Genomic DNA, 22,315 nt, shown 5'->3' on the forward strand with positions numbered 1-22,315 from the left:
AATCAATAAAGTGCCCCCACAGACTTGCCCATAGACCAATCTGGTGGTAGAAACTTCTTGATTAAAGTTCTCTCTTTCCAAATCACCCTAGATTGTGTCAAGTTGACAAAAACAACCAGTGCACTTTTCAACCACTTACATCTCTTTTTTCACCATGAAAAGATTAACCTTTAAAACCCCCACAGCTCAGAAAAGGGCTGGAGAGGTGGCTTAGAGGTTAAGAGCACTGACTGCTCTTCCAGAGGTCCTGCGTTCAATTCCCAGCAACCACATGGTGGCTCATGACCATCTGTAATGGGATCCGATGCCCTTTTCTGATGTGTCTGAAATACTCACATACATAAAATAAATAAATAAATCTTTTTAAAAAAAGAAAAGAATAACCAAGTTTACAGTCTGTAAGAAATAGTTTAATTTAGTCATATGACCTGATAAGTCACCCAATCATATTAAGTTCTAACTTCTTTAACTATGTCCTGGGGGTTTTAAAGTGTGTTCTGCTCTACTTTGACACTCGCCACAGCTCTTGCCCTATGATCTCCTCCTCCTTCTTTGCTTTCTTGGTAAGTTTTGATTGGATACCAGGTGTTATGACTTTATCTGACTTGGTGCTGGATACTTGTATATTCCTAAGAAAAACTCTTGGACTCAGTTCTGGGTTACAGCTCAGTTGTTTCAAAATAACTCGGGGGCTGTACAGATGGCTTAGTGTGTAAAGTTCTTGCCATGCATGCACGTTAGCTAGATAAGCTGAAACAGCAAGCAGTGGGTTCAAAGAGAGAGAGGCACTGCCTCAGTATGTAAAGACAGAGAGTGCTAAAAGCATAAATCTGATGTCAACCTCTGGCCTCCACATGCACACACACACACACACACACACACACACACACACACACACACACACATACACACACACCCATATGTCTCCGTGCACACATGTACACCCACCCACATTCAAACAATCAAACATACCTACAGATATATATACATGTAGACAAGTTTTTTTTTTTATCTTTTCAGACAGGTCTTTCTCTAAAGGTTTATTATCAGGATAAAAGCAACACATGGTCTAGAGATAATTACTCCCCTATGAAGGAAGGGAAAACCTTTCTAATTAATCTTCCGAGTGACAGTTAATTAGTTTCCCTGAGTGGCTGCTAGGAATGTGGTATACTGTTGTACATGGTGTGAGCTGCACTGTTGTACATGGTGTGAGCTGCACTGGTGTGTATGGCGTGAGCTGCACTAGTGTGCATGATGTGAACTGTACTGGTGTGCATGGCGTGAGCTGCACTGGTGTGCATGGCGTGAGGTGCACTGGTGTGCATGGTGTGAGCTGTACTGGTGTGCATGGTGTGAGCTGTACTGGTGTGCATGGTGTGAGCTGTACTGGTGTGCATGGTGTGAGCTGTACTGGTGTGCATGGTGTGAGCTGTACTGGTGTGCATGGTGTGAGCTGTACTGGTGTGCATGGTGTGAGCTGCACTGTTGTACATGGTGTGAGCTGCACTGGTGTGCATGGTGTGAGCTGCATTGGTGTGCATGATGTGAGGTGCATTGGTGTGCATGATGTGAGGTGCACTGGTGTGCATGTGTGGGTTGCACTGGTGTGAATGGTGTGAGGTGCACTAGTGTGCATGGTGTGGGCTGCACTGGTGTGCATGGCATGAGGTGCACTAGTGTGCATGTGTGGGTTGCACTGGTGTGAATGGTGTGAGGTGCACTGGTGTGTATGGTGTGGGCTGCACTGGTATGCATGATGTGAGGTGCACTAGTGTGCATGTGTGGGCTGCACTGGTGTGCATGGTGTGAGGTGCATTGGTGTGCACGGTGTGAGCTATGGTATACATGGTATGGGCTGCACTGGCATGTATGGTGTGAGCTGTACTGGTGTGCATGGCGTGAGGTGCACTAGTGTGCATGGCGTGAGCTGTACTGGTGTGTATGGCGTGAGGTGCACTAGTGTGCATGGCGTGAGGTGCACTGGTGTGCATGGTGTGGGCTGCACTGGTGTGCATGATGTGAGGTGCACTGGTGTGCATGGTGTGAGCACTGTTGCTTGTAGTCATTTCAGAGGACTCTTCTCCAGCTATCACTGAATGTTCTCCTCTCAAGTGAGAATTGACCAACGTTCCTGCAGGCAAACACGGATTCTCCACTTCTTATTTGTCTCTCCCACATTCTGCTACTTGAACTTGAGTTTCCCCCAGACTCCCAATTCTATCTCCTTAGCTTTGAGGGTTCATCAGGCTCTTTCTACGTTCCCCTATGTTATCCTAGATCATCAGGGAGATCTTGTTCTTCAATATAACAATTTAGCCTCCAAGAGAGGTTGGCTCGTTCATTCTTCAATCAAATACCACACGTGACTGTTTAAATGTGAAATAGCTCCCACGGGCCCATCTGCTTCAACAGTGGGTCCCAACCTGGTGATTGTTCAGAAAGATTATGAAACCTTTGGGACATGGGGCCCAACTGGCTGACTCAAGCCATTGAGAGAGGACCTTCTAGCCCGTTCTATGCTTCCTGATTTGCCAAGAGAAAAGAAGCTTCCCCTTGGGCTCCCTCTGTTGTAGATAAAGCTACCTGACCTCCATGTACTTACTACCATGGTGGTCTACACACTCTAAAACTGTGAACCAAAACAACCCTTCCTCCTTCTTGTCAGGTATTTTGTTACGGCAAGGGGAAAAAATAACAAATACGATAATACAAGTAACTCAGAGGTATTTCAGGATGAAGCAGTTTATTACAACACACCAGAAAACACAATTAGAGATAACCAAAAGGAATATTAAGATATAGGCAAAAATAGGTTAAAGAAAATTACCAGAGCAGAGTGCTGGTAACAAACCAAAATTGTAGCCGTAGAAGAGAGCATTCAAGTGACTCACAGGACCGGTCCCTTCCTTGGCACTTGAGTGGATACATACTGCCATCAAAGAATGTTCACTTTGGCGGGGCCTTTGGCAACTGATGACTTTTCATAGTAAACACACTGACAATGGAGTCACAGCAACAGGTGTCTCAGCTGGGGCCCTGAAGGGACGTGTGCTTGCTGTCCCTACAGACATAGTTCACCTTTCAGGTGAAAAATTGTGGAAGAATGAAGTACATTTACACATGGACACTGTTGTCCTCAGTCAGCCAGTGATTCAGATGACTGTCAAGCCAGCCACTTGGCTCAGCTACCCAAGAGGAAGAGAAGACCCGGAGTAAGGCTAGAGCTGTCAAAGCATAGGTCCACTAATCATGGTGAAAATGTCAGTCTACTGAGACTTTCAGGAACCGTACGTACTACACATAGCACATCACAAGGCTTTTCTCCAATGCATCCTGGAAGCTCTCCCTCCGTCTTTCTGGGATACCGAAGGCTCGTCTCTCAGGGTTTACTGTCTGACATCTTATATCTAGAAAAACAGTGTTTTACCCAATTTATCAGGTTTTTAAATCACTTGTTTCAGATAGGTAATTGCCATACTTATTCCTCTATCTTTGCTAGAAGCAAAATCTCCCAAATTGTTTTCTAGGGCAATTGTAGAAATTTACGTTCTCAACCACAATAGATACATCCTAAACAACTCTTGGATTATTTGGATTTTGTACTTTTTTATTTGGTTTTGATTTTGGTTTTTGTTTTTGGTTTTGTTTTTTTTTTTTTTCGAGAATTGAACTATTTTCCGTGGAGATCTATTACGTGCTTTTTTTTCTGTAGACTGATCTGAAGGTGTACAACAAATAACAGTGTTTAACCTAACAAATGATTCTCTAATTATGAAATTTCAGCTAATAGATGGCAGGCGTGCACAGGACATGGGAAATTTACAAACCCTAACACTCTTTGCCACAATAATATTTCTGTTTATTTATGTGTAGCAAAGCTCTTAACTCATTAAGGGTAACAGTTCTGTGAGACTGAAGTAAAGTTTCATGTAAGTCTCTTACAAGCATTTAATTTCCTGGAGACGGAGTACCCCAAGAGTTCTTAACTAAGAATTATTACTTCAAATTGAGAGGAAGACCAAAGTTTATATATACACACAGGATGTCCTAGGTCAAAGGTACGACATCAGTTGATGGAGACCTTTGGTTGGGAAACCTTCTCCCTCTCTGCAGACCTTACTGCCACAGCTAAAGGCATTCTAATTGCTCTCTCCCTCCCTCCCTCCATCCCTCCCTTCCTCCTTCCCCCTCTCTTTCTCTCTTTACAATGGCTACATTTTTTAGAGAAAGCCCAACATTCACTCAGCCTTGTGAAGTAATCTCATTACCTCAAAGTCTTGCAGGTCTCCAGGCGATTTCTTGTGGGTAAACTAGGTTCTCGGTTTGCTTTAAGAAAGGTTGTGTGGGATTACCCAGAATGGAGTATTCTGTTCTCTTCCCACCAGGTTTGAAGAGATAAGCACTGAAATTCTTCAGTCTCTCTACACCTGGACTCTGTCAAACTTTAAAAACATGGAATGCTGTATTGAGAGGGGACAGGGGTGGGAGAGGGTGAGAGAGGGAGTGAGGGAGAGAGAGAACACTCATTAAATTCATTAAAGGCATCCACATAATCTTTCTTTCATTTTTGGTATTTCATATTAACGTTTCTCTTTCTGAAATAAGATTTGTTTTGTGTTCCTGGTGAGTGTGATAAAATGGTTTAAGATCTACATTCCATAGCTCTTCATAACAGACCAAAACAGCACCCTCTGATATTCCAGCACTGGCATTCCAGCTTGCAGAGGCATCCCAGAATGTAGTTAATTTTTCAGTATCAGAATGTTCTCTGGATAGCTTCAACTTTGCTTCCTCTAGGGAAAACACAAATCTGCTTCGTGCTCGATGTTTTTCTTATCCAACTCAAGAGAAGTGTGCTTCAGGAGAACCAGGGGACACTGCGGTCACAGTTTTATTTCTTGAAATAACATGGTTTCCCCTTCCTTTTGGATGTGAGTTCCAGGACTCATCGGTGAAAATTTAGCATAATTTTCTGTCAGAGAAGTTTATTTTAGAGGCTCCAAAGCTCAAACTGCCAACATGTCTTCATCACTGAATTTGAACTTAAATTCATGAACTGAATTTGAAATATTTTAGATTTTTTAAAAGAATGGTAATTTATGCTTTTTGTGTGCTTCTTGAGAAACAATTTCAGCATAGATCATCCTCAGTGCCCCTCCCCAACTATATTCAATCACTAGACCTTGTAAGTACCACAGTGAGAGATTTGCCTCAGGCCTTGACATTACTCTCATGAGCACAAGCTTCACGTGGGTCTCCCTGTACTATGGTCTGACTCTGACATGCTCCACCTAGTCTCATGGGTTTGAACACTTGCCCTCCAGTTACCAACTCTGTTTAGGGAAGGCTTTAGAAACTTCAGGAGGTGAACAAGGTTGACAGACAAGTAGGCCCTGAGATTTCTAACCTCAACCACTTCCTGTCTGCTCTTTACTTCCTAACTTACAGAATTGTGAGAGCTGGGCTGCCAGAAGGCCCTACTGCCTGTAGCTGCCCACCACCATGTCATGGAGCTGCTCACCTTCCTTGGCATGATGACTGTAACCCCTCGAACCACCAGCCAAAATAAGCTTCTCCTTTAAGTGGCTCCTTGTAGGTTGTCACAACAACAAAAAAGTAACTAGTACCCTGCTTCCTGTCTCCCCTCATCAACACTACAGTGTTATACATGGACTTTCAGAGATACTCAATACTGAGTCACATCAGGGCTCACAGTGTCTCCTCTACGATCCAGCCCTTAAGTGGATCTCAGACAGGCTCTCCTATAGGAGGCCTATGCTAAGATCAGGGAACTCCAAAATTCCACTCCTTTGCCAGTCACCATCCTCCTCTCTCACAGTTTGAAGCTTAGGTGAATGGTCTTGTTGACTTTTAATTGGTTAATCATTAAATTTCTGGTGAAAGAAAAGGAGAAACAGAAGGAAGGAAACCCCGCAAACCATTAACTAAAACACCAGTTCCTAGCTGTGCAGAGAAAGCCTTCTGTGGACAACCCCAGCCACTCAGGAGCTTTGTTTCTATCAGAAAAAGGAGAGAATCTTTACAAAGATGGACGAATGTAAACATGTCAGAAGGAAACTACAAGCCACAGTTGAGGCTAACTCTGAACTGACAGCTCTAAGCTTGGCAAAGGTGTGTTACTTGTACACATCTGGAAACCTCGGAAGCCTGCAAGTATTATAGCCAACTGGTCTAAGAAAATGTGAATGACTTTCCCCTTGTTTTATGTACAGGTAAGCCTCATGAATTAAGACTAAGGGGTACAAGTATTTGAGTAATAAAACTCCACACAGTAGAGTGTTTTTATTGCATGTGATGTTTTACTCTTTAGATTTAGCTTGTCTGATCTATAGGGTTATTTTAAATGCATGCTCATCCTGTGCGAATTAAACTGTTAATCATGGAAGAGGTTTTTCTCCTAGGTAAGTCGAATATTTACCATTTGTTTGAATTAATAATTCTACAGCAAATAGCACTTATCAAGGGTAAATCTCTAATAAACTTGGTGGTGTCTCTAATGATGTGATCACAATTCTAGACTAGAGTCAGAGGCATTAATAACATCTAAATATTCTTGTCATAGCTCAGCAGCTATACATGAGCATGTTGTTTCTGACACTGGAGGCCAGTCCTTCATCATTCCAAATTATTTTCATGGTGAATTTAGCCAGTTTTCCACAGCTTACAAAACTCCAGGCTGGCTTGAGTTTCTTGCTTCCTTCATTGGCAAGACTGGACCAAATCTTCTTAAGAGATGTGTTCTCAGAAGGAAAGGAAATATCCGATCTGGGCCATTTGACATGTACCAGATGCCAAGCACCAAACAAACGCTGCTCAGCTCAGCTTTGCAAAGATTCGATATCTTAACTGTAGCCACTTGAGTAAAGACTTGGCTCCCAGAATGGCCAAGTTAAATAAGTCCACATCAAGGCTCAAATGAGCTCCACATCTAGTGTTCTTAAATCCGCATGAAGTTCCTAATCTAAGAAAATAAATTTAGAATGTGTCAGACTGGGTCAAGTCCAGTGGACCTGTGTACTTTGGAGAAGAAATGTGTGGTTCATGGTTGCTGTGAAAACCATTTTCTCCCCATATGGAACTTAAGTTTGGGGTCCACTTGTAGAGATAGAGCCAAGAGAATCCTGGCATTCCATCAGGTTGCCATCTAGGGGGTACTCACTTGAAAACTTTGCCTCTTAATGAAGAGAGGAGAGATGAGGTCTCAGAGGCATTGAAAGCCAGAGATGATGTCTCAGAGGCATTAGAAACCATTGTGAAATCTTTGGAGGCTGCAGGAAGGCGAACACAAATTTACCAGTTCTTCTCTCTGAAGGTGTCCATTACAGACAAGACACAGAACTGTAAAGTGTGAGATATGGGCTACCTTGGTCTATGTGGTGAGGTTCAGGCCAGAAGCTACATAAGATGACCAAAATGGGGAGGAGATAAGCTTTAGAATTTCTGGGCCCAGTTGGACTTCTAAGGTCCACTCAAGAGGGTTTGTTTCCCAGCAACCAATTGGCTATATACAGTCAGCATCCTTTGACTTCAGCTGACTGTCATTTACTTATCTGAGAACAACCTCACACAGTCATTGTGGGGTTCTATGAGACATTGGGCACCCACAATACAGTATGAGTAGCACCTCTTAGAGGTGTATAATTCATAGCTCCTGCTCAAAAGCACTTTTGAGAACACAAGAACTCATCACCATGGCTATGGGTGAGTGTGGCATGAAATGAACACCTGACCATACCAGCCAATCAGAGCAACCAGATTCTCCTTAGAAATTTTAAATTGAGATTGCAAAATATCTAATTAGTATGGGATGCTGCTTGAGATGAAAGTAAAGTGAAGTTTAGTCCTTGAAGGGGGTGTGCTATGTGTTCAGTTGGTTTAAATAAATGGATCATCTACCTAAGGCTGCAGGGTCTACTAGGGGGCAGGGGTGGGAGGAGACATAAGCAATACTCAGAGGGAGGGGTCATGCCAAGGCTCCTGACACAACCTTTCTGTTGTGTTTTATAAAAAAAGAAAAGGAACCCAGGAACATGTTTAGTCAAAGTGGAAGCATGGTATGATACGGGGTAAGGGGGGCCTCTAGAGACCCATGCTGAAGCATCCCTTCCCCTCTGATGGGCATAGTATGGCATGGAGTTTATTTAGGGCACGGGGAGGGGAGTTGAAGAGGTAGTAGAGACAGAGAAAGGGAGAGGGGGGTAGAGGTAGAGACCGGTCATAATCAGAGAAAGAATGGGGAGGGAAATGAGAAAACAAGGGACAGAGAGAGAAGGAGCTAAGAAAGGAAGAGCAAGAGAGTGAGGAGGGGGCAAGCAGCCCCTTTTATAGCAAGTCAGGCATACCTGGCTATTGCCAGGTTACTGTGGGTCGAAGTCTAGCAGGTGTCACTGAGAGGCCAGCTTCTTTTCTGTTTCACGAGACACTTTCATCCTTAAGACAACAAAGCTCACTTCAATTAGTGAGTTACCAACAACAGCGTAGGTTACTAATAAAACAGGCCCCAATGGTAAAGTCAAGCCTTGTTTCTGAGTATTTTCTTCTTTTTTGACTCATTCAAGACCCAGCAACCAATTGGCTGTAAATCCATCCAGACGGCAATGTATCAAGTCATTTTTAAAAACTTTTATTGATACTTTTGTGAGTTTAACATCATGCACCCCACTTCCCCTCATCTCCCCATCCCTTCATACCCCCCTTTCTTCCCTCTTGCAACCTTCCTCCAAATAAAAAGCACACAATCAAGCAACACCAACACAAAGCACATAGAAAACATCTCATTGTGGAAGCTGTAGTATGTCACAGAGTGTCCCACAGTATATCCCTCTTTGCATACATCTGCACTTGCAAATGTTCATTGCAACGAGTCATTAGTTTGGTTCAAAATCTCTGGCTTCTTTAACACCATCAATATTGGATTCTCCTTCTTAAGCTCCAAATGGTCTGTAGCTTGTATTGTGGGCATTGTGAAATTTTGGACTAATATCCACTTCTCAGTGAGTGCATACCATGTGTTCTTTTGAGACTGGGTTACCTCACTCAGGATGGTATTTTCTAGTTCCATTCATTTGCCTAAGAATTTCATGAAGCCATTGGTTTTGATAGCTGAGTAGTATGCCATTGTATAAATGTACAACATTTTCTGTATCTATTCTTCTGTTGAGGGACATCTGGGTTCTTTCCAGCTTCTGGCTATTATATATAAGGCTGCTATGAACATAGTGGAGTATGTGTCCTTGTTATATTTTGGAACATCTTTTAGGTATATGCCCAGAAATGATATCTGGGTCCTCAGATAGAACTATTTACAATTTCCTGAGGAACTGCCAGATTGATTCCCAAAGTGTTTTTACCAGCTTGCTGTCCCACTAGCAATGGAGGAGTGTTCCTCTTTCTCCAAATCCTCACCAGCATCTGTCACCTGCATTTTTGATCTCAGTCATTCTGAGTAGTGTGAGGTGGAATCTCAGGGTCGTTTTGATTTGCAGCTCTCTGATGACTAAAGATGTTGAACATTTCTTTAGATGCTTCTCAGTCATTCAATATTCCTCAGTTGAGAAATGTTCGTTTAGCTCTGTACCCTATTTTTAATAGAGTTATTTGGATTTCTGGAGTCTAACTTATGGAGTTCTTTGTATATTTTTGATATCAGCCCTTTATCAGATGTAGAGTTGGTAAAGATTTTTTCCCCAATCTGTGGGTTGCTGTTTTGTCCTATTGACAATGTCCTTTGCCTTACAGAAGCTTTGTAGTTTTATGAGGTCCCATTTGTCAAATCTTGTTCTTAGAGCATAAGCCATTGGTGCTCTGTTCAGGAAATTTTCCCCAGTGCCCATGTATTTGAGATTCTTTTCCACTTTCTCTTCTATTAATTTGAGTCTATCTGGTTTTATGTGGAGGTCCTTGATCCACTTGGACTTGAACTTTGCACAAGTCAATAAGAATGGACCAATTTGCATTCTTCTACAAAGACCGGGACAAAAACTGGAACAGAGACTGAAGGGAAGGCTGTCCAGAGACCACCCCACCTAGGAATCCATCATATCTGCACTAAACCCTGACACTACTGCTAATACCAAGAAGCACTTGCTCACAGGAACCTGATAGGGCTTTTCCCTGAGAGGTTTTACCAGCACCTGACCAATACAGAAGCAGATACTCACAGCCAACCATCGGACTGAGCCCAGGGACCCCAATGGAAAAGCTAGAGGAAGGACTGAAGGAGCTGAAGGGGATTGCAACCCCATAGGAAGAACAATATCAACTCGTAGACCGCCCAGAGCTTCCAGGGACTAAACCACCAACCAACGAGCATACACAGAGGGATCCACAGCTCCAGCTACATATGTAGCTGAGGATAGCCTTACCTGACATCAATGGGAGGGGAGGCCGTTGGATCTGTGGAAACTTGATGCCCCAGCATAGGGGGAGGCTCGGGTGGTGAGGTGGGAGTGAGTGAATGGGTGGAAGAGCACCCCCATAGAGGCAAAGGGGAAAGGGGGAATGGGGATACCATTTGAAATAGAAACAAATATAATGATTAATAAGAAAGATTGGATCCTCCTTGGGACTCCTCCCAGTTATCCTGTTGCTGCCCTATACTGTGGAGAGCCTATAGCCTTGGATCAGCAGGATCCTTTCATCCCAACCATTAACAGATGATACAGATTTTGAAGTGGGCTGTCTCAGAGTCCTGGATCCGGGGGGCTGGGTGATGCTCCCTTGTCCCCACCACCGTGCCCAGATCTCTAGCACTGCTCTGGCTAGGCTACCCAGTGGTGCCACTGGCAAGAAGCAGGGTCAGATCTCCCACTTTTATGCCACAGGGCCTGTTCACCTGCACCCATACCTCCAAGGTCAGCTCCAGTGTGCTGCCCAGTCAGCATGAGGGGCCTACTCATGTGCTGCTGCCTGTGAGGGGTTGGGCCAGCTTTCCCACTCTCATGCCCTCAGCGCTGGCTTACCCGTGCCTTCACCACTAGGGCCAGCTCTACTGTGCTGCTCAGTTGAGGTTCAGGGTCCACTCTCGAGAGAGCTACAGCCAGTGAGAGGGCAGGGCTAGCTCTTCCACTCTCATGGCCTCATGCTCAGGCCAGCTGCTTGTAGCAAATGGGGAGAGGGAGGAGAGGAGAGCATCACCCCCACCCTCACACCACCACACTGTAGACAAGTGGCTGGGCCAACTCTCCCTTGCTGTCGCCTGGGTGGCTGACTCACGCAGACCTTGTCCACCAAGGCCAACACTACTGTGCTGCAGCTGTCCAGGGACAGGGCCAGCTCTCCTGACTGCCACAGGAGGTGTGGGGTGTGTGGTGGTGGAGGGTCATCTCAATTTTAAAAGCCTCTGAAAGCAGGCAGAGTGATGTAAGCTACCTCACAGTTACTGTTTCTCTTTATGTAGAGGAAAGTTCTTCGAATTCAGCCTGTGTGCAGCTCGTGGCCCTTTCGGCCCCCCTTATATGCCTCTTCCCACATGAGTAGATTCAGAGAGTAAACGGCAACCAACAGTACACTGAGTGCTAACTGCGAGAGCTGGCCTTGGAGAAGGCAGGCACTTCAAGCTTCCATAGTGCAAGCCTCTAATTTGACAAAAGAGGAGCTCAAAGGCAACAGAGCCTCGCAGGATTTGCCCTCAGGGTCTCGTGTCTTCTTGTGGCAGAGTTGGAAATAGAACTCAGATAACAAACTGCCCAGAGGCCAGCTTTCATCCTGGAGAAGTGCCGGAGATAAAACCTGCCATTGCTCTGGACATCACTTGGAACTAACCAGTCCTATGGTCTGGGACATTCCCTACTCTGGGGCACTTTTATAGGTAAGCTATTGGCAAATGATCGAGCAGTTTCTGGTTCATCCGTAGGTTGGTAACATTCTGTAAAATCACTGGCTTTTTGAGGTTATTTTGACTGTTTGGGGCTTGTGAGGTGCAAATGGGATCTTTGGAGCTTTGAGTTCACAGATTTTGTCATGATATGAAGTCAGGTGTTAGTCAAATTTCAGGGAAATCTGTGCTGCATGAGGTTAAAAGTGCTCTAACCTGGAAAAGTTGGGCAGAGAGAGCAGAGGCACACTTACATACTTAAGTACGTGTTAACGGTGTGTTTGGGAGTCATGGCCAGGGCAGTGTGGAGAGTGACTTAAGGTGAAATTAGTCTGGTTATTACCATTGAGTAAGATGTATGTTTCAGACACATCTAATCCCGCTAAGTCTAGAGGATTTCTCTAGTATCACATTATTCAAGGAAGATGACAAAACCGGGACAGCCAATGTATCATTCTTCCTTTAAAGAAATAAATAGGACCATTTAGACCCCATTCAAATTCCTTTCCTTCCAAGCCAATGTGCATTGTTGTATTTTAAATATTTTTATTAAGAAATAAAAGAAACAAAAACACTTAATAATATTTAGGATAATAGTACCCTAACAGGAAATGAACACTACTGAGCAGTTTTTGCATGAGAAAACTCAGGACTAAGTCCTCTTAATGCCACACCAGAGACCAGTGTCCAGTGAGGACATCTTAAAATATATGGCTTTTCCCTCTCCTTAGAATGAAGGCCCTATATACAATTGTTGGCTATGCCAATTGCTCCAGTCAAGTGTTTCTACTTGTATTTCAGAGAGCAAGACATATTCACATATTCTCACAGGTTTCTATTCTATTGGTTTACCCATCCCTTCATCCACACCACCCAGCTTCCCCATCAACACACACACACACACACACACACACACACACACACACACACACACACCTATAAGGACACAGAGACCACTTATCCTTTTATCCTTGATGTCTCCACTCAGTTATTACTATGTCTTAGGGACTCCTGGGAGTCTTTAAGCCTGAGTTTGGAACCCCTCCTTCATTCACTAATGATAGCTCTACTGTATTGGACAGCTCATGTAACACAGACATCCACAGATCCTCAGTGGACTGCACTGAGCATTTATTTCTCCTTCTTCCACCTGCAGTGTGACTAAGACAGACACAAGACAAAGACCAACCTCTCAATCCATTTCAAGCCTTTGCTCGTACCTCATTGACCAAGGCAAGCCACACGGCCAATCTCAAGACTAAAGACAGGAAAGTAAGTGCTCTCTGTCTGCTGGGAAGCTGCGGTGGCTAATTTCGATTATCAGTTTGATTAAATTGAGGAGCACCTGGGAGGTTAGTACATTGACATCTCTGGGTATGTCTACACAGATGTTTCCCAGAAGGATTAACTCAGGAGGCAGGGGAGATCCACCCTGGTATGGGCATGAGTATGCCATGGACCAAGATCTTGAGTACTGGACAGTTTTATGTCAACTTGACACAGCTAAAAGTCATCTGAGAGAGAAAAAACCGAGTTAAGAAAATGTCTTTTAGACCCGCGGATCCCGGCCCGCAGCAGCTCTCTGCTCCCAAACCCCGTGAGAGAGAGACCTCACCACCTGGTCAGGTGGGCACTCCCGAGGCTGCAGAGCGGAGGAGACCACCAACACTGCCCACCCTTGCCCACATCCCTGGCCCAAGAGGAAACTGTATAAGGCCTCTGGGTTCCCGTAGGGGAGGGCCCAGGAGCGGCAGGACCCCTGCCTGAGACACCGCCGGAACCTGAAGGAAACAGACAGGATAAACAGTTCTCTGCACCCAAATCCCGTGGGAGGGAGAGCTAAACCTTCAGAGAGGCAGACACACCTGGGAAACCAGAAGAGACTGCACTCTGCACACACATCTCGGAATCCAGAGGAAAACACCAAACGCCATCTGGAACCCTAGTGCACAGAAGCTCCCGGAAAGGGCGGCGCATATCTTCCTGGTTGCTGCCGCCGGAGAGAGCTCGTGGGCAGCACCCCGCGAGCAAACTTGAGCCTCGGGACCACTGGTAAGACCAACTTTTCTGCTGCAAGTGACCTGCCTGGTGAACTCAAGACACAGGCCCACAGGAACAGCTGAAGACCTGTAGAGAGGAAAAACTACACACCCGAAAGCAGAACACTCTGTCCCCATAACTGGCTGAAAGAAAACAGGAAAACAGGTCTACAGCACTCCTGACACACAGGCTTATAGGGCAGTCTAGCCACTGTCAGAAATAGCAGAACAAAGTAACACTAGAGATAATCTGATGGCGAGAGGCAAGCACAGGAACCCAAGCAACAGAAACCAAGACTACATGGCATTAACGGAGCCCAATTCTCCCACCAAAATAAACATGGAATATCCAAACACACCAGAAAAGCAAGATCTAGTTTCAAAATCATATTTGATCATGATGCTGGAGGACTTCAAGAAAGACGTGAAGAACTCCCTTAGAGAACAAGTAGAAGCCTACAGAGAGGAATCGCAAAAATGCCTGAAAGAATTCCAGGAAAACATAAATAAACAAGTAGAAGCCCATAGAGAGGAGACACAAAAATCCCTGAAAGAATTCCAGGAAAACACAATCAAACAGTTGAAGGAATTAAAAATGGAAATAGAAGCAATCAAGAAAGAACACATGGAAACAACCCTGGATATAGAAAATCAAAAGAAGAGACAAGGAGCTGTAGATACAAGCTTCACCAACAGAATACAAGAGATGGAAGAGAGAATCTCGGGAGCAGAAGATTCCATAGAAATCATTGACTCAACTGTCAAAGATAATGTAAAGTGGAAAAAGCTACTGGTCCAAAACATACAGGAAATCCAGGACTCAATGAGAAGATCAAACCTAAGGATAATAGGTATAGAAGAGAGTGAAGACTCCCAGCTCAAAGGACCAGTAAATATCTTCAACAAAATCATAGAAGAAAACTTCCCTAACCTAAAAACAGAGATACCCATAGGCATACAAGAAGCCTACAGAACTCCAAATAGATTGGACCAGAAAAGAAACACCTCCCATCACATAATAGTCAAAACACCAAACGCACAAAATAAAGAAAGAATATTAAAAGCAGTAAGGGGAAAAGGTCAAGTAACATATAAAGGCAGACCTATCAGAATCACACCAGACTTTTCGCCAGAAACTATGAAGGCCAGAAGATCCTGGACAGATGTCATACAGACCCTAAGAGAACACAAATGCCAGCCCAGGTTACTGTATCCTGCAAAACTCTCAATTAACATAGATGGAGAAACCAAGATATTCCATGACAAAACCAAATTTACACAATATCTTTCTACAAATCCAGCACTACAAAGGATAATAAAGGGTAAAGCCCAACATAAGGAGGCATGCTATACCCTAGAAGAAGCAAGAAACTAATCGTCTTGGCAACAAAACAAAGAGAAGAAAAGCACACAAACATAACCTCACATCCAAATATGAATATAACAGGAAGCAATAATCACTATTCCTTAATATCTCTCAACATCAATGCCTCAACTCCCCAATAAAAAGACATAGATTAACAAACTGGATACGCAACGAGGACCCTGCATTCTGCTGCCTACAGGAAACACACCTCAGAGACAAAGACAGACACTACCTCAGAGTGAAAGGCTGGAAAACAACTTTCCAAGCAAATGGTCAGAAGAAGCAAGCTGGAGTAGCCATTCTAATATCAAATAAAATTAATTTTCAATTAAAAGTCATCAAAAAAGATAAGGAAGGACACTTCATATTCATCAAAGAAAAAATCCACCAAGATGAACTCTCAATCCTAAATATCTATGCCCCAAATACAAGGGCACCTACATACGTAAAAGAAACCTTCCTAAAGCTCAAAACACACATTGCACCTCACACAATAATAGTGGGAGATTTCAACACCCCACTCTCATCAATGGACAGATCATGGAAACAGAAATTAAACAGAGACGTAGACAGACTAAGAGAAGTCATGAGCCAAATGGACTTAACGGATATTTATAGAACATTCTATCCTAAAGCAAAAGGATATACCTTCTTCTCAGCTCCTCATGGTACTTTCTCCAAAATTGACCATATAGTTGGTCAAAAAACGGGCCTCAACAGGTACAGAAAGATAGAAATAATCCCATGTGTGCTATCAGACCACCACGGCCTAAAACTGGTCTTCAATAACAATAAGGGAAGAATACCCACATATACGTAGAAATTGAACAATGCTCTACTCAATGATAACCTAGTCAAGGAAGAAATAAGAAAGAAATTAAAAACTTTTTAGAATTTAATGAAAATGAAGGTACAACATACCCAAACTTATGGGACACAATGAAAGCTGTGCTAAGAGGAAAACTCATAGCGCTGTGTTCCTGCAGAAAGAAACAGGAAAGAGCATATGTCAGCAGCTTGACAGCACACCTAAAAGCTCTAGAGCAAAAAGAAGCAAATACACCCAGGAGGAGTAGAAGGCAGGAAATAATCAAACTCAGAGCTGAAATCAACCAAGTAGAAACAAAAAGGACCATAGAAAGAATCAACAGAACCAAAAGTTGGTTCTTTGAGAAAATCAACAAGATAGATAAACCCTTAGCCAGACTAACGAGAGGACCCAAATTAACAATATCAGAAACAAATGAAACTCAAGACGGATGATCAAAATGTGAATGCTTCACTCCTTCTCTAAAAGGGGAACAAGAATACCCTTGGCAGGGAAGAGAGAGGCAAAGATTAAAACAGAGACTGAAGGAACACCCATTCAGAGCCTGCCCCACATGTGGCCCATACATATACAGCCACCCAGTTAGACAAGATGGATGAGGCAAAGAAGTGCAGACCGACAGGAGCCGGATGTAGATCGCTCCTGAGAGACACAGCCAAAATACAGCAAATACAGAAGTGAATGCCAGCAGCAAACCACTGAACTGAGAATAGGACCCCTGTTGAAGGAATCAGAGAAAGAACTGGAAGAGCTTGAAGGGGCTCGAGACCCCATATGTACAACAATGCCAAGCAACCAGAGCTTCCAGGGATAAGCCACTACCTAAAGAGTATACATGGACTGACCCTGGACTCTGACCTCATAGGTAGCAATGAATATCCTAGTTAGAGCACCAGTGGAAGTGGAAGCCCTGGGTCCTGCTAAGACTGAACCCCCAGTGAACTAGACTGTTGGGGGGAGGGCGGCAATGGGGGGAGGTTTGGGAGGGGAACACCCATAAGGAAGGGGAGGGGGGAGGGGGATGTTTGCCCGGAAACCAAAGAATTATTATTAAGTATTAAATAAATTAAAAAAAAAGAAATGTAAATAAGAAATGCCCAATTTAATAAAGATGAAAAAAAAGCAAAAAAAAAAATGTCTTTTAGAGGAGGAGTGGATCTAGAGCAGAGTGGAGGTATATCAGGGGAGGGACTGAGAGGAGTGGAGGGAGGAGGAACTGCTGTCAGGAAGTAATATATGAGAAAATAATAAATAAAAATTTAAAAAGAAAAAGGAAATGAAAAGGAAAGAACAAAGAAATAGGGATAAAACATGAACTATCATGAACTTCTAATAGTTGTTTTCAAGAAACAATGTTTAATAAAATGTGTTTATAAGGAAAGCAAACAAGAAAAGAAAAGAAAATGCCTCCAGAAAACTGAGCTGAAGAGAAGCCTGTATGGCATTTTCTTAATCAGTGATGGATGATGGAGGGCCTGGTCCACTGTGGGCGGTGTCATCCCTCGGCTGGTGGCCCTGGGTTCTGTAAGGAAGAAGGATGAGCACATCGAGTGGAGCAAGTCAGTAAGCAGCCCTCCTCTGTGGCCTCTGCATCAGCTCCTGAATCTGGGTTCCTGTTCTGCTTGAGTTCCTTGTCTGGACAATGATGAGCTGTGATGTGAAAGTGTGAGCCAAATAAACCCTTCCCTCCCCAACTTGCTTTCCTCGTGGTGTTCCAGCATAGCAATAGTAAACCTAAGACAGAAGGGACGAGAGAAAGCCTTTAGTACGACCATTCTTTTTGTTCAGCTTCATGGAACCATGGTACAAGCTGCTTTCTCCCTTCCCCCTATCCCCTGCCCCAATACTCTGACTGCTACCATAGACTGGTACCTCTGAAACAAGGAGACAAACCAAATGTTTGCTGCCTTGTGCCTTTAGGTATGTGGTCAGACAATAAGGAAATCTGATTACTATAGAGGACCTGGAAAGACTGTGTATATGATAGGACCTGTAAGCGGAAGGGGCTAAGGAAGTCTGCTCGTTGAATTCACTTACTGGCATTAACGACACTGGTTACGGTGTGTGGTGATGTCTGCATAAATTCTCCTGCTACAATGTTTCCTTGTTTTAATTTTTATTTTCAACTGATTCTCAACTATTACTTTCTAGTAAATATGGGTTATATTTGTGCTATATTTTCAACCTGGTATGTATAGTGTGCACTTGAAAACATGTAAGTTGTTGAGTAATTTAAATGACTAATTTAAAGAATTGGAGGCAGGCAGTCCTATTCGATGTTCTGCCTCCAGCCCTTTGTAATGTGTCTCTTATGCATGCTGTCTTACTATGCTCCATATCAATATGATATCAAAACCAGTATGGATAAGACCTGGTTTCTCTCGGGCAGAGAATAAGAGAGGACATGAATTGCAAGTGCCTGATCTACTTCAGTCAATGTCTTGATTGTCGGTGGCAGCCTCCTTTAGAAAGGCAATGGGTAACCTAGTTGGGTCATGAGACCCCACAGTACCTTGGAGTACAGTATGGCACTCTCAACACATTTTTGAAGAATATTTCAGGATCCTATCTTCTGCTCAGTAATTTGATTTACAGCAAACAGGAAATGGAACACATTTCTAAGCAAATACTTCTCTGATTACTTACACATGCAAATTCATGGACTAAGTTTAGACGTGTAATTAAGTGTCGGGCTATTTTGAGCCCCATACTCACAGGACAAATCAGATGCCCAAAGGAGGCATGTGGCTGACTTACTTTGTGTATCTGTTCGCATCTCCCACTCAAAACTCTCACCTGAAAAATAAGAAAGAAAGGCACACACTGGCTCAGAAATCTGTCTCAGTTGACCCAGTTGTAGGCCTAGAAAATGAAGTGACTCAAGGACCTGCCAAGGTTTATCATCACCATCATCGTCGTCGTCATCATCATCATCATCACCATCATCAACATTTTAAGGACATGTTAATCAGAACCCTGCTTCTCTCAATGAAAAGATGTTGAATGATGCACCCTAGGTAGAGAGTAGCACACAAGAGCAAAGTGGGCATAATCCAGGCAGCTGTCACTCCTGCGATGAGTAATTAATGGCCAGCTGGCCAGTGCCAACATTGGCTTCCTATGTTGCAATCTTGTTTTTATAGATTTTTCACAATCCATATGAAAACTTCAGTGCTGTGCAACTTTCTGCCAAGTGCCATGCCAAGATGCCAACTTTACACATGCAAACCAGGCAGTTTGGAAAGTCTGCGTTCATTGTTACTTTGTGAGCGAAAGGCATGAGCTCCTCACTTTCTGGTCGTAGTGACAACTGTTTGAACAAAGAAGAAAGGGGTTTTCTTTCCCTTTTAATTGAATTTATCGTCTGGGGGCAGGGTAGACTCGTGACCCAGCACATATGTGGAAGTCAGAGGAAGACTTCCAAAAGTCATTGTGTCCCTCAACCAAGTGGGTCCCTTGGTCATTAGGCCTGGCAGCAAACTGCTTTACCCACTGAGCTGTCTATCACCTCGTAATGAGGTGGGATTTGCGGCAGAGCTTGTGAGTGAATACTGTGGCGATGTGTATGCCTTTTTGTGGGTCCGAATGTCCACTTAGCCCAAGGGTACTACACCAAGCAACTCAGGGAAAGCCTTGCGCTTCCTGTCCTTTCTCTCTCCTGCTTAATTACCTGTCTCAGTTTCTCAGCGGAACGTGTAACCGGAGCCTATTATCTGATACACTAGAAAAGAGATTCTGTTTTGTTTGTATGCTATGGGTATGAGAGTTTTGCCTGCATAGACACTTGTGTACCGTGTGTGCAGTTCTCCGGGAGAGGACAGAAAGTGCAACAGATCCCCTGGAACTGCAGTTCCAGAAGCTTGTGAACGATCAGTATGAGCAATGGGAGTCTAACCTAGGCATTCTGGGAGAGCAACCAGGGCTCTTAACCACTGGGCCACCTCTCTAGCCCCGGAAGATCAGGCTTTTAAGGGACATGAGGAGTTGTCTATCTTTAATACTATGCTACATGCCAGGTACTACACTTACTCCAGGTTTTATATTTACACCCCAGGAATAGTTGGACATTCTTAGCCTCCAGCTCACAGAAAGTGAAGCAAATGCCCTAAACCTCAAGTAAACAGGAGGGCTGGAATTCAAGTTCATACCGTTCTGACCGCAAATCTCAGGATCTTAACTGGTTCATACAAGCCTCTTCTCCTGTCTCCATGGAAACCTGCAGAAGCTTTGCATGGCTCCAGGCCAGGTTTGAGTCAACGTACTTATTAGTAATGCCTTCCTTATAATATACTTGATTTCTTCCTCGTAAAGTGCTACTGCGTCTGAGAAGGCAATTAGCTCCTCTCAGCTGGATTTTCTGAATAGAAAGCTTCTAGTCTGTGCTGAAGTCTTCTTACACTCTCGTCTCCACTGCATTTTAACAGACAGAAGCGAGGGATATGAAAATCTGAGACTGCCATCATTGTATCGCAAAGCACACGCAGCTCAGAAGTATCCAGATGTGCTAAGCCTGTAGTGAGATAATCCTAGTGGCACAGCAGGCAGAAAAACAAAGACTGAGAGGTTTCAAAGCATGGTCTTGACTGGGCATGGCAGTACACACTTGCAATCCAGCACTTGGAAAACAGAGATGGGTAGAGCATCACAGGCTCGGGGCTGCTCTGGGCTACATACTGAGTTCTAGACTAGATAGCAGTACATGGCAGATCCTAACAAAAGAAAAAAAACACAAAAAACAAAAAACAACAACAACAAAAAAAATAAAACCGGGAGGCCAATGAGATGGCTAGGTACGTAAGGATACAGGCACCAAGCCTGATGAATCCAGTTCAGATCCCAGCAGGAACAAAGAACCAACCCCAGCAAACTGTCTTCTGACCTCTATGCATGTGTCTTTGCAGAAATGTACACATACATGTGCTTCCCCGCCCCCACGCACATAATAAATATAAAAACGTTAACGGCAATCCCTTTAAAATGAGAAATGTGGTCATGTTTCAGAGCATAAAGTTCGGTGCTCAGTTTGCAGCCTGAGACATGGAGATCAAGTGTTCCATCAAGATAACTTTCATTTCTTCTTTTCAATTTAATCATTACTCTGGCACAAGAGGCTACCAGTCCAGACAAGTTTCAGCCTTCGCTTTGGAGGCTTGTCCCATTCTGAAGACTTTTGTTCTTAGTTTGAAGGTGATAATTTAAGGCAAGCTCTGCCTCCCCTGTTTTGACAGCTGATCTGTCACTTCTGTAACTGGGTGTCTGGGTATTATAAGCTACTCTTGGCAGGTAGAAGGCATTTTCCTCCATGAGGGGTGACATCCACCATCACACACACCTTTTCAGAGGACACCTTTGTGGCAACCAAGTTTCTGGAGTGTAGTATCGTGTTCTCTGTTGGAAGAGTCTCTACTGCCGAAGCAGATACTGCCATAGAGAAGGTGTAGCATATTCTGACTAGAGATGAAGGGACACATTGTCAGGAGGGCTACGGAAGGACATCAAGCACCATACTCCAACATGGGACACACTACAGAGATCTCTTAGGAGCTCCCCATTACATATACTCTTTCCCACCTCTAAACACTGTTGCCTTTAATACCTCAGCAAACCAAGCTCAAACACCAATCAATACCTGGGAAAATATGTGGGCTGGAAATTGCCGAAAGAATCCAGCACTCTGTCAACTTCTACTGTGGGAAAAGAACATATATATATATTTCACAGTTAAAGAGCTATGCGTGAGTTTTCTTAAAGCAAACTCAACCGTCCATTGGTTCTTTGGATATACTTCCAACTCTCATCACAAAGACACCACTGTGATACAGAACAATCCTCTGAGGCTTTTGGTTTGGTTTGGTTTGGATTTTGCTATGGTGGTGGCTTTGTTTGTTTGTTGCTTGTTTGTTTTTTTCTCTTCTTAGAACATCCAACCCCTAATATTCATTTTCAAACCCCCACAAATTTATTTTCTAATACTAGCATTTTATTTTTGAATCACAGTGTCTAGTATTTGCAACACTCCCTCCCCTCCTTGCTAACATTTTTCTTATGTTCATCCTGTATTTAGATCGACAGGCAATGTTGCATTCTCAAATTATTAACTGAACAAGTTTAGCAATTAAAGCACTGTCAGTAAACCTAACTTCTATCTTGGCAGTAAGTGTTTTCTGAATTCAGAGTGTTGGGGATAGAAAGATGCAAGCTCATCTCCTGTGGAGGTCAGACAGACAGACAGGCCATATTGA

At 43.7% G+C, this 22,315-nt stretch overlaps 1 long non-coding RNA gene across 1 annotated transcript; it reads right to left on the bottom strand.

Moving 5' to 3' along the window:
- Positions 1–2,729: 2,729 nt before the first annotated feature.
- On the bottom strand, positions 2,730–8,673 carry LOC134479325 (uncharacterized). Its single transcript, XR_010052492.1, has 2 exons — positions 4,272–8,673; positions 2,730–3,410 (listed from the first exon to the last, which is right to left on the bottom strand). It is a non-coding gene; the product is annotated as an uncharacterized LOC134479325 (long non-coding RNA).
- Between the last annotated feature and the right edge of the window lie 13,642 nt (positions 8,674–22,315).

The sequence above is a fragment of the Rattus norvegicus genome, chromosome 6 (genome assembly GCF_036323735.1).
Source record: "Rattus norvegicus strain BN/NHsdMcwi chromosome 6, GRCr8, whole genome shotgun sequence".
Taxonomy (NCBI): Eukaryota; Metazoa; Chordata; class Mammalia; order Rodentia; family Muridae; genus Rattus; species Rattus norvegicus.